Below are 7,863 nucleotides of genomic sequence, written 5' to 3' on the forward strand. Positions count from 1 at the left end.
AAATGACAAGGTGAAGAGAGAGAGCACCGCGTTCTCAGCTGATGTAAATCGACACAGCTCCTCTCATGTCAAAGGAGCTATGATGCTTTGCAGTAGCTGAGCCCTAATGGTTTCCTGTGTTGGGGTGTAACAGTTGAAAGCAAGGAGAGCATTCGTTGTGGACTGAGGGCTGAATTGAGTTTGGTAAATTGTATGATACGTCCGGGGGGGGTGTCAGGGCCCGGACCCACATCCCATCGGCTTCCCTCCGGGACTCCTGCCCCATCCAACCCCCCCCATTCCCAAGACGATCCCCTCCCAGAAACCCTGCCCCAGTCCAACCACCCCCTTCTCCCCGACTGCCCCCCGCAGCCTCATCCACACCTCTCCTTTCATTCCTGACAGCCCCACACAAGACTCCTGCCCCATCCACATGCCCCCCCTCCCTGTCCCCTGACTGCCCCGGACCCCATCCAATCCCTCCTCTCCTTCCTGATTTGCCCCCTCGGACCCTTGCCCCGTCCAACCACCGACCCCTTTTCCCTGTCCCCATGACTGCCCCCCAGGATCCCCTTGCCCGCCATTCAAACCCCCTGTTTCCCCCCGACCAACACGCCCAAACCCCTATCCATACCTCCATCCCCTACAACCACCACCCTCTGAACCTCCCCTAAAGTTGACCAGAGGTCCCGATAAAAATCAGGACTGTCCTGATTTTTTGGCGTTTGTCCTGTGTCCCGATCGATGTTTTTTTGGGACACAATTTTGTCCATGATATTTCGCACTCCTGATTTTTTTGTTTATTTTGTTTTTGTTACTGCCGGTGGGACTCCCGCCCCGCACTGGCCGGACTCCATTTTGTTTTTGTTTTTTTACTCCCCCCACCCTGTGTCCCAATATTTTCTTCATCCCATCATAAACACCCTAAACTCCCCTGTCCCCTTCTATCCATACCCCCCCCCCTCAACCCCTACCCCCCCGCAACTCCCCCCCTGCCCACCACTTACTGCAGCTGCCTGGAGCACCCGTGTGGCTGGTGGCGTTACAGCATTGCACTCGCCCGGATAGCTAGAGACCGGGCACATGCTGCTGTGCCGCCGCCGTCTCTGCGGCCACCCATGCAGCAACAAGAAGAGACCCCAGGTCCCAGGGGGCCCCCCCAACAACACCTTGGGGGGGGGGGGGGGGGGGGGGCCCCAGGCTCTGCAGATGCGCTGCCCCAGGAGCTCACAGCCCCACCGCCCAGAGCTATTGCGCCACACGGCCGCGGAGCCGAGCGAGCTGAGGCTGTGCGGGGGAGGGGGATTGGGGGGAAAAAAACAGTAGGGGAAGGGGGCCAGGGTGGCGAGAGGGCCTCTCCGGGCCAGAGGCTGTGGAGTGCAGAACTGGAGAGAATATCCCTACTTCTAATCCCCCCCCCCCCCCCCTACACCATGGGCGGATACAGGCACCCACGCGGTTTTTTGTTTGCAATGTTAATTTGGGACCGAAGCACGGTAGAAGTGTATAGACGATTCAGAAAACACGGGAAAGGATCCGATGCTGAGACAGGAGCTCCGTCCTCGAGTGCACCTTCAAAATGACTGCTTTGAGCCCAACAAAGGTTTAGTCGGGCCTTGGTCCTGCCCAGACAGAGGATGGGAGGGCTTGCACCTGCCATTTCTGCCCCTGCGTCTGTAGGGATCCTGCCGCAGCCGAGGAGGATATGTCCGCTGTTGCTGCGGTTGGGGCTTAAAGGGCTTTCATTGGGTTGCCGGGGTGTGCATACCCAAGGATTTCATTGTAGCCCTGGAATCCTTTAGGCTATGCAGCCTGGAGTCCAAACAGACCCACCCCATTGAAAGGCAGGTCCTGCATAGTTTGTTGAACCTTGGGAGGGAGCCCCGAGGCCTGCAGCCACAAGGACAAGGTGCACGCTGCCGAGTCCACAGCATCCAGTGAGGCCTATAAATTGGTTTGTGCCACTGCCTTGCCCTCCTCAACAATAGCCCCAAACTCCTCTTTGGACTCTGCTGGTATCAGTTCCTTAAAGGTCAGCATCGACTTTCAGGAGTTGAAGTTGTATCTACTCAGGATTGCCTGCTGATTGGCAATCCCGAGTTGCAAGCCCCTTGTGGTGTATACTTTGCAGCTGAATAAAATCCAGGCGCTTGGTGTCCTTGGACTTAGGCACTGGCTTGCTGTTCCCACCTCTCCTTCTCATTCACTACAGCCGCCACCAGGGAACAGGGCTGTGGGTGTGTGAAATAGGTATTTGTACCCATTAGGGGATGATTCTTCTCCACCCCTTTGGCAGTGGAGAGATGAAGGCCGGAGTCTGATAAATGGTCTTTGCATTGGCCTGGATAATTTTCATGAGTGGTAGAGCAACCCCAGATGGTCCCTCCAGTGCCAGGATATCCATCATAGGGCCCTCGACTCTACCACCCTACTCAGCCTGCAGGTTTCATATTTTCTGCCACCTGGTGTAGGAGTTTCCTGGTGGGCCATGGCTGGTCTATAGGGGGAGGCCCAGAGGTGGAGATGCCCACCACAGCCTCATCCGGAGAGGAAGACAAGGAGGCCAGAGGGGGAACTGGGTTTTCCTTCCCCACGGATGATTCCCAATTGTTACGTTTGCTGAGAAATTTCCCCAGCCAGGCTGGGTTCGCCTCCAGCTCCCCTGGTGAGACCAGTCCCCACATGGTCAGCGCTGCTAGTCCAGGCTGCTGCCTGCGGAGTGTGTGACTGGAGGCTGGCTAGGAGTTACAGTTTGGACATGAGGGTAGTTTGTATAACCGACACCTTGAGCCCCTGAGGTGAGGGGAAATCCTGGGACCAACGCAGCCTGACTCCTGCCTGAGGAGGATCCCTGACCGCAGACAGCAGCCTCTCTGCAGTGACTGAGGAGTCCAACGTCATCCTCAACCCTGAAGATCATCCGTGAGTGCACTGTCTTTAGTTAGTTTAGTCAGGGAATTTGTTTTGGGGACCCCCTACTCCCTGAACTGTGTCCTCAAGCCAGGGAGTGAGGGTTTGAGGATTTTATAATCTAACCGCTTATTAACATCTGTGGAGGGATTCACCACCTCCTCCCACTTGTGGGTCCTTTGGGCTGTACTGAACCCAGTCAGCCACACTGCTAAACCTCTGCAGAGAATTGTATAGGTCATCAAGGGCCCCAGCAAAGTACGCGTACCAACAGGACACTAGTTTTACATTTGTTACATCCAGACACGGGTATTTTAAGTGTGGGCACCGGTGACCCTAAAAATAGTGTTTCACCCTGTTATGTTGTATTATGTTGCCTGTTTAATATAATTGTTGTGTTGAATATATTTTTATGTGTTGTGTTATTTCTTGGAAGTCTCCAACTATCTGGCAAGTAAGTGGGGATTCCTCTGTAGTTAGAATTTTCCGCCCAAGCTGCCCTGGTGACCCTGCCAGGAAGGAGCGAGGGGGGTGGAGGCACCGCCAAATAATTTAATAACAAAAAAGAAAAAAAGATTCACCCTACTGAGTGGTGGTGGGATCCAAAAGTACACAGACCTGTCCATTAGAACCTGTAAGCGGATTGCCATTAAAGGAGGTAATCAGGTGGAGAGGGGCGCTACACTGGTAACTCCTCCGCACCCCTTGGGGTGGAACAGCTGGCTGCTGCCTCTGGAGCCTCACCTCGGATGCCACCGAAGGGGAGCCCCTGGACTGGGTGCCCTGGGCCTGGTGGTACGGCCAAGGGGTCCAAAATGGCCACTGGGCTGGCCCCTGCCACTGTGTGGGCCATGGTGTCACACCCATCTGGTCTGGCCCACGCCGGCTTGCATCGGGCCTACTCTAAGACTTTACATCCTGTCTTCAAGCCCAAAGATGTAGACCTAGACCGCGAGGGCCAGGGCAGTGCTGAGCACTGTTGGGTCAGGGAGTGGTGCCATGAGGCTGGGGAACGGTGACACAAGCAGGGTCTGCACGATGATCTGGAACGGTGCCAAGATGGACTGTGCTGGGACTGGGACCTGCTGCGCAACGGCGATCAAGGCTGCAAACGGAAGCATTGGCGGGACTCTGAGCGGTGCCGGGACTCTGAGCAGTATCTTGTTTCTGGTGGTGCCGAGGGGCGGAGCTTTGCAGGCTTTCCGCAGGACAGTGCCGCACGCTGTGGCATCGGGGGCTTGGCGCGAAGGGCCAGGGACCGTGGTGCCATCTTGTCTATCAGGTCTCATTGTGGCCTCAGATGTGTCTGGGGTGGAAGGCAGTTGTACCTCCTCCACCACCTGACATGGTGAGATCCAATTGCATCGGACTCAATGGCCCCCCTTGAGGGACTGAAGTCAACGGCACCGGCTCTGAAGTTTTCGGCACTGGGGGGCTCCTCCCTGGGACGCGCTCCGTTGGCTGATTCCGAGGGGTTGAGTCCTGAAGTCAGGAACCACTCCTCCCTGGTTTCCAGTGCCAGGGAATGGGACCGATGCAGAGTCATCTCCAACTGTTTCCACACCGGAGAATGGCGGTGCTGCGGGTTCTCGTCCAGAGTCCTCCCACGGTGCCATCTCCACTGCTGCCGGGGCACTACGCAGCCATGCTGGGTCCTGCTGCGCCAATGCTGGTTGCGATCTAAGTGCTGCCTCCATGAGGAGCTGTTTCAGTCTAAAGTCCTGCACCTTCTTTGTTCTCAGGCGAAACCCTTTGCAAATCCTGCACTTATCCACCTGATGTGTTTCCCCAGGACACTTTAAGCAAGCATCGTGGCGGGGGGGTCACCTATAGGCTTGTTGCAGGACCTTGCAGGGTTTGAACCCCTGGGACTTAGGCATGCCCTGAGTCCCCAGGGAGAGTGTGGTCGGGTTGGAGGGGAACCCCCCACTCCGACAGCCAACTATTAAAACTACACTAACTATTAACTAAACTAACTAAGGAAAACAAACACTGAAGTAGATAGAAGCTAGGGAAACGTGGAGAGCTTGCTGAGCAAGACACCACAGTTCCAACGACTGGCGGATAAGAAGGAACTTTTACCTGTGGGTGCTCCAGCCCCCGAGCACCCACAGAGTCGGCGCCTATGGTACTAGCCACATTCCTACTTACCCCACTGTGGCTTGAAGGGGCTGTGAGGAAGGGAAGAAACTCCCTAGTCCCTTTGCCAGTGGGCCCATGGGAGAAAAAAAGTCCTTCTTGACCCCCTACAGAGGCAATCAGCTAGACCTGCATCATCTGTCAGGCCAGGTTCCCGGTCCTTGTTTGTGTGAGTAGGATGGCTGCTGGAACGGAGCCGAAAGAGACTCCATATGGCCCCCACTCAGAGTTAAATTCTAGGAGCTGGGGAATGCTGGCCAGTCAGTTCCCCCAGTCGGCCAATGGGTGCCAGAGACCCCCAGGATGAGGCACTACCTATTATGACTTAGTGAGTATCTCCCTCCTTCACCACAGGGACTTCTAGAAGGGTGGAATAATGTTGCTGCTGCAGGGTGTCAAGGCTGCTAAACTGTTACAACCGCTCAGTGCTCCTCTCCTGGTTGCTCCAGTGTGATCAGCACTAGCAGAGAGCACAGCCTGCTAATTCAGCAGACCTTGATGTTACTCCTAGAGAAAGACCACAGGCATGGTTCAGTGACAAAGGCACTCGACCAGGTTTATTGCCCTCAAGGCACAATCCTAATGCCTTGCACAAGTACATTAACAGGAGTGCCTCTTGGCAAGGAGCAGCTCAGTTAGCAGCGGGAATCTCTGCTGTCCCCTCCGTCACACAAAGTGGAGTACCCCAACATTTACAGACCGAGACAAACAACCGGGCTAAACAACTTTCATACCATCTCGCATGTTTCATGACATGTTTGTTACCTCCCCTTGTTCCTGATATCTCAGACAAAACATGTCCTTTCACTGTTCTCTCAAATCACCTTATCTTGCACTATATTGTCTATACATCTGTACTAGCCTTCTGGAATGTACTTACGTAAATGTCTGGTGCCTAGTACTTCTTAGGAGTGCCTGTGTTTTAACAACACCGTCAGCGACTGCCAAGTTCACGTACCAGACAGTGAACTTGTGAGTCTCTGCTTTAATACACGGCCTGACTTTGGTTCACAGCCTCTGGTTCAGGCTTCAGGTCCTGCACCAGGCTCAGTGCTCCAGGCTCCCCCTCTCTTGCTACTAAAGGACTGTTCCCCTTTCACTGCTGGCCCCATCAAGTTCCCTCACCAGCTGATGCGGGGAGGGGGGGGAGTGGAAGAGAGGGGATGTGGCATCTTTAAGTCCTGAAACTGATGGTCGGAACGGAAAGCCCGCGTGCTCTGAAAATGGCACAGTGCACCCACCAAGCGGTTTCCACTTGGAAGTGCAATGCTTTCATTACCTCCAGCCTGCAGTGGCACCTCTTCTATGCAGAGGGGTCAGAGTCAGCTCTCAGGGCCCATCTACAGATCTACAGATTCACACCAAAACAATAATAATTCGAGCCAGTTCAGTTATTTTGGTACTAAACTGTGTGTAGACACACTCGTTTCAGAAAAGAAGAGAAAAAGAAAAAAAGGAAAAAAAGAGGGTTAAATCGCTTTTGCTAAGTTGGTAAAAATTTGACTTTAGTCACTTTGATTCAGAAATAAGAGTGGCCATGGAAGGGTTTGTGCCAAAATAACCCACTCCGTTATAGGAAACAGATTTAGTTATATTGGTGCAAGTTGGTATACAGACCAGCTCTGAATGACATTGGTGTAATTCCTTAGCACCCACAATGGCATTACTCTGCATTTCTTTGGCTATAACAGAGATCCAACGAATCAGGCCCCCAAAATCACAAGATTGGCTTTAAAATGTCGAGATTTTAATTTGTTTTTCTCCTGCTTTTAAGGCTCATGTTTTCAAATTTTTCTCCATACCCACAAGGGCTAGAAACTTGCTTAAAAACAAAACCAATCAGATTATCACGTTATTACATGATTCCGAGAGGTGAGGCTTGAAGGCAAAGACACCGAATGTCATCATGAGACTTGTGCTAAAATTGCAAGTGTTGTCCACACTGACAGATGCTTGTTTACACCAGCTGCAATCCTTGCTGTCTCTTCTCATTCTCTATGCAGGTTTATGCCATTACATTAATGGGCAGTGGTTTCCTCACTATTGCTATATTAGGCTTCCTGAGAGAGACAAGAGCCCTCTTTCTCTATGAACAAGCAGGCTCCAGTTGCCTGCAGTAACTAGTCATTCCTTTAATTAAAAAGGAAGCAAGAAAATCCAAGTCTTAGAGTCTGTCTCCACCTCCGTTCCACCCTCTCTGGTTCTTTGCAAGGAGAGTAGATTTGCTATTCACAACCATGTAGCAAGCAGAAAATACATCCCTGAAAATTGAAATTGCTCTGCGTACTGGCCAAAACATCTCCTGGCGCAAGGGCATGAACAGAGCATCAATGCACAGATGAGAAGTAACACCTAACCTTACCTGGCCCTCCCGGGACAGAGGTGCTGGAACAATTTCTATAGTGGGGGTACTGAGAGCCATTGAACCAAATTGTAAGCCCCGTATATGATGGAAACCACTTCAAGCTGCTCCCCCTGTGTCCCTAGTTCTAGCACCTATACCCGGGGTGGCGAGAATACAGGTGATCTCGGGCTCTGGAGTGAACCTAGGGGGCCTGTTCCATCATTTCTGAAGCTGAGAATGGAACCCTTCCCCCTCCCCCACCTTGCACTGAGCACAGCTCAGCAGGTCCAAGGATCAGGCCTGAAGATTTTTAGGAATATTAACAACTTCCTGAATTCCCAGTGCTGCTGCCTTCAAACTAGTGAGTCACTCTTTTGTATAAGCAGGATGTTACTTGGTCGCGAATCACAATGGAAACAAGAAATCAAGGGGCGGACACAACGCTTGCAGCACCCAGCAGAAAGACAGAAAGGAATAGGATTATGAAACTG

Source organism: Mauremys mutica, unplaced genomic scaffold (genome assembly GCF_020497125.1).
Source record: "Mauremys mutica isolate MM-2020 ecotype Southern unplaced genomic scaffold, ASM2049712v1 000167F_np12_subseq_1:193241_obj, whole genome shotgun sequence".
In the NCBI taxonomy this organism is placed as follows: domain Eukaryota; kingdom Metazoa; phylum Chordata; order Testudines; family Geoemydidae; genus Mauremys; species Mauremys mutica.